Source organism: Bos grunniens, chromosome 13 (assembly GCF_055505025.1).
Source record: "Bos grunniens cultivar Pamir isolate PY7600 chromosome 13, Bosgru_T2T1.0, whole genome shotgun sequence".
Taxonomy (NCBI): Eukaryota; Metazoa; Chordata; class Mammalia; order Artiodactyla; family Bovidae; genus Bos; species Bos grunniens.
Window position 1 is genome coordinate 66,760,935 of NC_141177.1, and position 9,352 is coordinate 66,770,286.

The following is a 9,352-nucleotide window of genomic DNA, read 5'->3' on the forward strand; positions in this document are numbered from 1 at the left end:
CTCACACATATACGTAAATTGTGTGTGTGTATATATATGCACACACAAGCACACACTGTATATATACACACACATACATACACACATGAATATATACACACACATGCACACACCATGTATATATGTACATATACACGCACTGCAAATACATGCACACACACACTATACACCCACATTTCCATACATAAATATATACATAATTCAGGTGATTTTCCTGGTGGCTCAGATGGTAAAGAATCTGCCTGCAACAAGGGAGACCTAGGTTCGATCCCTGGGTTGGGAAGATCCCCTGGAGAAGGGAGTGGCTGCCCACTCCAGTATTCTTGCCTGGAGAATCCCATGGACAGAGGAGCCTGACCGGGCTACAGTCCATGGATCGCAAAGAGTGGGACACAACTGAGAAACTAACACTGTCACTTTTACAAAGAATAGAGGAATCCCCTGGAGAAGAGGCAAGAATACTAGAGTGCGTTGCCATTTCCTACTCCAAAGGATCTTCTCAACCCAGGGATTGTCCACGGTCTCTTACATCTCCTGCATTGGCAGGCAGGTTCTTTTACCACTAGCGCCACCTGGGAAGCTGCTACCCACTCGAGTATTCTTCCCTGGAGAGTCCTATGGACAGAGGAGCCTGGTGGGCTATAGTCCATGGGGTCGCAAAAGAGTCGGACACGACCGAGTAACTAACATTTTCACTGTCACTTTATTTCATAAGGAATATATACTAATTATAAGAAACATTATATACACACTATGAAAAAAAAAGGAAAAGTGTTAGTTGTTCAGTTGTGTCCAACTCTTTGCAACCCCATAAACTATAGCCTGCCGGGCTCCTCTGTCCATGGGATTCTCTAGGCAAGATTACTGGAGTGGGTTGCCATTTCCTTCTCCAGGGCAGCTTCTGACCCAGAAGTTGAACTGTTGTGTCTTGTGTCTCCTGCATTTGCAGGCAGATTCTTTCCCATGCACCACTTGAGAAGCCCAGGAAATATAATGTACACATATATGGAAGAGTCTGAATTTTGGAAAATTAGTTTTATTATATTCATATGGTTGTGTTTACTTAAAAGGCCTCTGTTTCATACTCCTTAAAGTATGTACTGAATTCTAAGTTCTGAGATGAAATGATATCTTTTTAAATTAAAAAAAAAAGTAATTACCATAGTGTTCTGGCAAGAATTGTTATGGATTTGTGGAATAAAGAACAAAAATGTTCCTACCAGATTGCAATAATCTGTTTCTTCTACAGAAGAAAAGAATTCTAGATAAGCTGTAATATTGTTCCAATTAGTAGTTCCTCCTTTCTGGGTAAGTATTCCTGTCCACTGTCATCAGGCTTGACCATGAGACTTTGGCCAAAGAAGTCTTTCTGGGTGTTCACCATCCCCCCACTTTTCATTCCGTCTGAGGACAGGGTTTCTCATTGAGGATGCCACCAGCTTGAGTTCTGAACGTGGACCTCAGCCTCCACTGATCTGTATTGGAAGGAAGACATTTTCCTCTGCCCTTCTAGATTCTTCTGGCTGGCTAGATCCTTCTTAAACTCACATGAGATAGGTTAACAGGAGAAAATTGCACTCAAGTTTTATAACGTGTATACATGTGAGAGACCCAGGAAAACAGAGTAAGTCACCAGAATGGCCCAAACACTCCCCTTAAATACCATCTGCAGCTAAAAACAAAAGAAGATGTTGGGATGGTGGTTTGGGATTTCAGAGGGAAAGCAAATGTTTGGCAGATAAATGTTTGCTGAGCCAGGCACAGACAGTGTGGTACAGAGAGGAATTTTAATAAGCAGATGCTGCTGGTTCCTTGCTACCTGCCCACCTAGCTCCTACAACAGGGACCTGTGAGAGAGCTCCCCGCCTGGAACAGGTCCTCTTTCAACTTTTTTTTTTTAGAAATTAAAAAATTATTTTATGTTTTATTTATTTATTTTATATTTAGCTGTGCTGGGTCTTCGTGGATGTTCAGGCTTGCTTTAATTGTGGTGAGTGGGGGCTACTCTCCAGCTGTAGTACTCTGGCTGCTCACTGCAGTGACCTCTCTTGTTGCAAAGCATGGGCTCTAGGGGGCACAGGCTTCAGTAGTTAGCTGTGGCACTCAGGCCTAGTTGCTCCATGGCATGTGGGATCTTCCCGGACCAGGGATCAAACTAGTATCTGCCTCTTTCCTTCTCCTTCTCCTCTCTCTGTCTCTCATTATGGGAGACTTCTTTCAGAGCTTTCAACTAGTTTGCATTTCCTGGACATGCTCCAGTTGGCCCAGAAGTGAATATCAATGAGGAGCAAGTTTGCGAATAAATAATCATAGCTTTCCTCACTTTGCTGTACACCTGAAACATTGTACATCAACTATACTTCAATTAAAAAAAAAGTGAAGCAAAAAATAATAATCATGATCTTCCTGAATATGTAATAACATCTGAGAGCAAATGCTACTAAAAATTGATATTTCTGTTGGGGAGAATTGAGCACTTCTGGTCTGGGATCAGTCCAGGGGCGACAATAATCTTCGCCCGTGTCTGACTGAAGAAGGGGTGTCTGCACGGGGGAAGTGATGGTGGTGGAGACACTGGATGGAGAAAGGGCTCAGAGGCAGGAGTTGAGAGGTGGGCAGGGTTGCAAACAGGGTGCACAGGCTGTAAAGCCCAGGGGTTGAGACCAGACGTTGGAGCTGGGCATCAATACAGGTGGGAGGGCAGAGAAGGTCCCAGAACCTTAGTGGAAAGGATGGAGGAGGAAGAGGAGGGGGAGCACTGTGAGTGAGGAGGTGGACGGTGGAGGCAGGAGGGCTGACCACCAGCCCCCGGGTCCCTGGAATGAGGTTAGGGGTCAGTGATGGAGGGAGGTGCCCAACACCGGGCCTCTCGGGCGTGAGAACCAGAGTGGGGATGCAGATTGTCCTGGTGCTGGCCCCATGCCACACAGCCTTCTGCAGGCACTGGATCTGAGGCCAGGATGTAGGCAGGGCCAGAGCGGGGTGAGGATGAGCAGGTCGCACCGGGAGGAGTGAAGCAAGAGGTTGTGGGCGCATAACGCATGCCGGCCTGCGTCATGTCGCCCTCACATCTGGCCTCTCCACCTGGTGCAGGAACACGTGCAGGCAGGAGCCGAACCAGGTGGCCTCTCAGTGCTGGAAGGTTTGAGTGTAACGCGTCTCTGCTGCATAGTGCCCTGGGGGCCAAGGCGCTGTGGGTGGAAGGATGAGGAACCCAGATCTCAGCCCGGGCCGGCCCCCTGGGATCTTCACTCGCCCCGCCCAGTTCCGTCAGATCAGTGTGGGCTCCGGGCCTCTGTGCAGGAGAACTCAGCTACATAGTTGGCTCATTTGAATCTGTGATAAATGAAGAAGCCGGAGACAGTCTGGCTGGTCACCTTGTAGGCTTTTCTCTGATCTTATTCTGATCTCAGGGCTGAGCCAGCCAGTGGGTGATGGAGGGGAGGCCCTTTCTTCCTTGTTCATGATGATGCTGTCTTTTCCTCCTAAATGTGAAGGGACTGTAGAGCATACCATGCTCCTAGGTCAGCCTAAGAGATGAAAATTGCTACCAGAAGGCTTGATTAAAAAAAAAAAGATCACCAGTAGAGGGACTTCCAGGGTGGCCCATTAGTTAGCACTCTGAACTTCCAAGGCAAGGGCATGGCCTCCACCCCTGCTTGGGAAACTAGGCTCCTACATGCCCTGTGGTGTGGTGTGCTTAGTCATGCAGTCACGGCTGACTCTCTGCAACCCCATGGACTTTGGGGGAAAAAGAAAAAATCAATGGTGAGGGAAAAAAAGTCAGTGGTAGAGATACCAGCCTGGGTGCAAGTCCAGGGTTGCCATCTCCCGTTCTTGCCCGGGTCCCCTGCCCCCCACTTCACCCGTTCATCCCCGTGGGCATGGGAAGATGAGTTTGGAGACTGTGGAGGCGATACCTCACTCAGGTGAAGCAGAGCCCAGCCAGATTAAAAGGCATACTTAGAACCTTGCTGGCAAACTGTCTCCGAGGAGATGTGGAGGCCTCTGGGGACCAGAGAGGTGGAAAGGGAAGTGAATGTGGGAAGGGATGTGCAGGAGGATGGAGAGCCCAGCATGGGCATCTGGCTCTCAGCAGGCTTCGTGGGAGAAGCACCTGTGTTTGCATATTCAATATTCATTCTTAACTCACAATCAAGGTGTCGAAAATGACCTTAAATGTCATCTCCCTTCTTTTTCTTACTCATCACCGTAGGACTCTGCAAAACTGGCAGGAGATCAAGAGATTCATCCCAGATCATTCATTCCAGATCAGATAATTTCATCCCAGATTCCAGATCATCAGAGCCCAGAATTTGGATTGTTGCTGCCAGCGAAAGCAAAAGCGGGTGGAGTTTGGTTTAACGATGACTATAAGGAGTGGGGGTGGAGAGGGCGGGGAAGAAGACCAGCGGAAGACAGACTTGTGCAGGCATGTGCAGTGTCGTGATACAAAGGTCAATTGATGACATAAATTAGCAATATAATTGATGACATTAAAATGAATATATTCTTTTGTTTTAAGGAGCTAATAGCTCTGTGCAAAAATGATCTAATTTATTTCTACCACTTCCCCAGTGAATTAGAAAACATCATTTTATAGATAGTGACTACATGGTTGTTGTTGCTCAGTTGCTAAGCTGAGTCCGACTCTGTGATCTGAAGGTCCGCAGTACGCCAGGCTTCCCTGTCCTTCACTATCTCCTGGAGTTTGCTCAAACTATTGTCCATTGAGTTGGGGATGCCATCCAACCATCTCATCCTCTGCTGCCCCCATCTTCTCCTCCTATCCTTAGCAGCAGGGCAATCTTTCCCAGCATCATGTTTTTTTCCAATGAGTCAGCTCTTTGTATCAGGTGGCCAAAGTATTGGAGCTTCAGCATCAGTCCTTCCAATGAATATTCAGGGTTGATTTCCTTTAAGATTGATTGGTTTGATCTCCTCGCTATCCAAGGGACTCTCAAGAGTCTTCTCCAGCACCACAACTTGAAAGCATCAATTTTTTGGAACTTAGCCTTCTTTACGGTCCAGCTCTCACATCCATACATGACTACTTGGAAAAACCATAGCTTTGACTAGGAGTTGGATAAATATACCTGATGGCACTGTGAACTTGAGTGTCAAGGAGAAAAATAAATTTTAGGTCCCCCTGTCATCACCTCTGAGTGTTCTCTTCCTGAACAGAATTGAATTATGATTAAGAGTTATGAAAAAGAATTATGAGTGGAATTCTTATAAAGAAGGAGATGATCAAATTGGAGCTGAGAATTCATAATACTCCATAGTGTGAAACACTGAAAACTATTTGTCACTTGGGTAATTGAATGATTTGCCCCAGAAAGAGTTTCTGAGAAGTGAACTCACTTTTTCCTTCAAGATATTTGAATATCTGTCTGTCTACTTATTGAGTGTTTCAGGCACTGTGCTAAACCCTTTATAGACATAATCCCCACAAGAACCTTGTGCAGTATAATCAGCCTCCATACTGCAAATTAAGAAGTGAGACTAAAAATAGTTAAGCATTTGCCTAAGGTCAAAGAGCTAAAAGCAGAATACGATTTGGATGCATCTGTCTGCTTCTAAACCCTACATACTGAACCACTCTTCAGGGTTGGCTTGCAGTGGCTTACACGTCTGCACGACAAGCTCAAAGAGAATTCACAGCAGCCAAAGCACACTGATGGCATGGACACAAGCAGGTTTTACAAGCACATTTATTCGATGGCCTTCCATAGAAGGTTTTGTGCACAAGCTATTCTTATTTATCTTGCGCTCTAAACACTTCCTTAAAAATACAGCACCTTAAAAAAGGTGTGATGTTCAGAGTCATCAGGAAAGTTGGATAAGAAGACATCATTTTAGTGGCAAAGGCTAATGAAATCCCATCTCCATGGTCAATAAACATGGAATTCTACTAGATTATGACTTATTCTCTCAACCCAAATGTGTCGGCTTTCAAATCCTGACTTCTCCAGATATAACCATGTAGAAGAAAGCCAGGCAGGTTCTGGTCTTTGCTGCCCGTCCTTGGCCAGATTCTGAGTTATAAATTTGTTGTCCTTGATGAGTTAGAAGATACTCTTGGTTCTTCAAAGGACATCATATTTTGGTGTTTAGCTTCAAATCAACTTTGAAGGTCCATAACATGTAGAATAGTTATGCCAGTTTTGCATAGGTGCAGTTTGGTTTTATTTTTTAAATTTAAATTTTTTTTTTTTTTTTTTACCGAGGTATCATTGATTTACAAGGTTGTACCAATCTCTGCCAGTCGTTGTACAGCACAGTGACTCAGTTTTAAGCATATAGAGATTCTTTTTTTTAATATATTGTTTTTCGTGATGGTTTATCCAAGGAGATTGGATTTAGTCCCCTGTGCTATAGAGTAGGACCTTGTTTATCCACCCTGTACGCAATAGCTTGCGTCTACCAACCCCAAAGTCCCAGTCCATTCTTCTCCCTTCCCAGCCTCCCGCTTTGAGATCACGAGTCTGTTCTCCGTGTCTGTGAGTTCGTTTCTGTTTGGTAGGCAAGTTCACTTGTGCCGTATTTTGGATTCCACATATAAGTGGTGTCATATGGTATTTGTCTTTCTTTTTCTGACTTACTTCGCTTAGCATGATAATCTCTAGCTGCGTCCATGTTGCTACAAATGGTAATATTTTATTCTTTCTTATGGCTGAGTACTATTCCCTTGTCTAAATGTATATACATGTACCACATCTTTATTCATTCATATGCTGGTGGACACTTCAGTTGTTCCCATGTCTTGGCTGTTGTGTATAGTGCTGCTATGAACATAGGAGTGCATGTATTCTTTGGAACTATAGTTTGGTCTGGGTGTATGCCCAGGAGTGGGATTGCTGGACCATATGATAGTTCTATCTAGCTTTCTGCGGAAACTCTGTATTGGTTTCCATAGTGGCTGCTCCACGTTGCATTCCCAGCAACAGTGTAGGAGGATTCCTTTTTCTCAACACCCGCTTCAGCATTTGTTACCTGTAGAGTTTTTTATTTTTTTAACTTTGTTTTCTTTTTTAACTTTACAATATTGTATTGGTTTTGCCATATATCAAAATGAATCCGCCACAGGTATACATGTGTTCCCCATCCTGAATCCTCCGCCCTCCTCCCTCCCCATACCATCCCTCTGGGTCGTCCCAGTGCACCAGCCCCAAGCATCCAGTATCGTGCATTGAACCTGGACTGGCGACTCGTTTCATATATGATATCTGTAGACTTTTTAATGACCAGTATGAGGTGGTATGGGCTTCCCTGGTGGCTCAGTAGTAAAGAATCCACCTGCCAGTGCAGGAGATGCGGATTTGATCCTGGGTCATCAGGGGTCCAGTTTGGCAATGTTTTGCACACAGAGCTGCTTTATCCAGTGAATTTCCGGGGTTACACATTAAGCTAGTGAGAGGCCCAGAAAACTTTGTCCAACTTTTCAGGTGATAAAAGTATTTCTTCTTCTTTTTTTTTTTTTTTTGTTAGAAATATAGTTAGCAATGTGGTATAAGAGAAAATATTGATGACCTTAGAAAAGACAACTTGTGGGATGAAGATATTTCTGAAACTGTGACTTAGTGGGGCACATGATGGTCAAGGAAGTCATATTATTTTGGTTCAATAATTGGGAGCATTCTAAGGGCCTGGAAGTACATCTTTTACCAATGTACACAGTCCATTGTACTCTGGTATGGGAACAAGATAATTCCGAGTTGTTACAAAAATGGTGACAGGCTCTCATAAACATGACGTTTACGTGCATGTCTAGATGTTACCACATATCTTATTAGTGTGTGGCAACTTCCTATTTTTGGTTCCTTGTGACAAGCCGACATATAAATACACCATCAGGCACCTTTGCTGCTTCTGTCAGGGCAGAGTTAGTTGTTTTATGAGAGCAATGGATGACGTGAATTGTGGTCAAGTGCCACTCACAGACGGAGAAGGCAATGGCACCCCACTCCAGTACTCTTGCCTGGAAAATCCCATGGACGGAGGAGCCTGGTGGGCTGCAGTCCATGGGGTCGCTAAGAGTCGGGCACGACTGAGTGACTTCACTTTCACTTTTCACTTTCATGCATTGGAGAAGGAAATGGCAACCCACTCCAGTGTTCTTGCCTGGAGAATCCCAGGGACGGGGGAGCCTGGTGGGCTGCCGTCTCTGGGGTTGCACAGAGTCGGACATGACTGAAGCGACTTAGCAGCAGCAGCCACTCACAGAAACTGAGTTTCCTTTGGGATGTGCCTGCTGCCCTTTTCATGCCCAGAGCAGAGTGAGGCTACTCCATTGTGCCTCGGTGCGCATCTCACATGGAGCCTCACGGAGCCTAGAGCAGAGCTGCAACCCACAGATCTGTGAAAAAGATTCAAATCAAGAGGAAAAAACGGGGTTCTTTGCACCTGAAGACTGGTGAGAAAGAACCAATTTGCTTGGAAATGACGTTGCCATTTCCCGCAGGGTTGGTTCGTTCTGCTAAAACTTCTCACCCGCTTGTGCAGAAATGTTCCTTGAAACAGAGGCTTCTCTCAGGTGGAAGGTGAAAAAACCCTCACACTTGGCTGGGCCCAGGTGGCTGGAGAGAGACTGTACCTTTTAATGCCAACTCCCCACCTTGTGGAAGGGAGGCCCTTGTGGACTATCTGCCACTGTTCATCGTCACTAGCCTCCTCTGGGCTGGCCAAGGACCACGAGCTGCTTTCAGTTTGATGGCTCGACAACCTAATTAAGAAAAAAAAGAGGACAGGCAAGAATGATAGGGCCAGCCTGAAGCCTTGGACTGCCTTCTTTCCCCCCTCTCTTCCCAGGGTCTGTGCTCTGTTTGAAATTAAACTTCTGTTTTCTTCCAAAATGAATGATGGAGAGAGGAAAAAAAAAAAAAAGCCACCCAGGGTTGAAAAGTGGTTGCTTCTTACAGCTGACTTCCTGCCTTGGCCAAGAAGGCAGTCCCGTGTCCTCAACTCACCCCTGGCCGCCAGGCTCTATGCAAATGAGAAGCTGTTTCCATGTCTGCCCATCTGAGGCTCTCAAGTAGAAAAGAAAGAGAAAAAAAGAAAAAAACCACCGATATTGTCAACAAAAAAACCCCAAGACCAATTAATTCTAGTTGATTGCAGCCAAGCTGGGGCGCTGGTGAGAAGACATCCTGTTTTGCCATTGAGGCTGTCACCTACATGCCAGGAACCTCCCTGGTGAAAGAAATCAGGGGTGACAAAGGATTCACAACACTTGCGGGATGATTTTTCTAACCTTTGGTCACTGGGAATGATATTTTCTTTAGGCTAATTTGCTTTGATGGGAAAACAGGAAAAGCAAACCTGAGTCTTAATTATGCCTGAAGATCTATTT

The 9,352-nt window shown here is 45.2% G+C and overlaps 1 pseudogene across 8 annotated transcripts in view; it reads left to right on the plus strand.

Moving 5' to 3' along the window:
* The window catches only part of LOC147361163 (histone H2B type 2-K1 pseudogene), an 85,706-nt pseudogene that overhangs the window by 62,750 nt on the left and 13,604 nt on the right, over positions 1-9,352 (plus strand). For 5 of the 8 annotated variants that reach the window (XR_015139847.1, XR_015139844.1, XR_015139846.1 and 2 more), the window contains one exon: positions 4,217-4,532. The exons of the other annotated variants lie outside the window; for them this stretch is intronic. The product of XR_015139847.1 is annotated as a histone H2B type 2-K1 pseudogene, transcript variant X8 (transcript). Of the gene's footprint in view, positions 1-4,216; positions 4,533-9,352 lie in introns of those variants that run through there. 8 annotated transcript variants of the gene reach the window in all.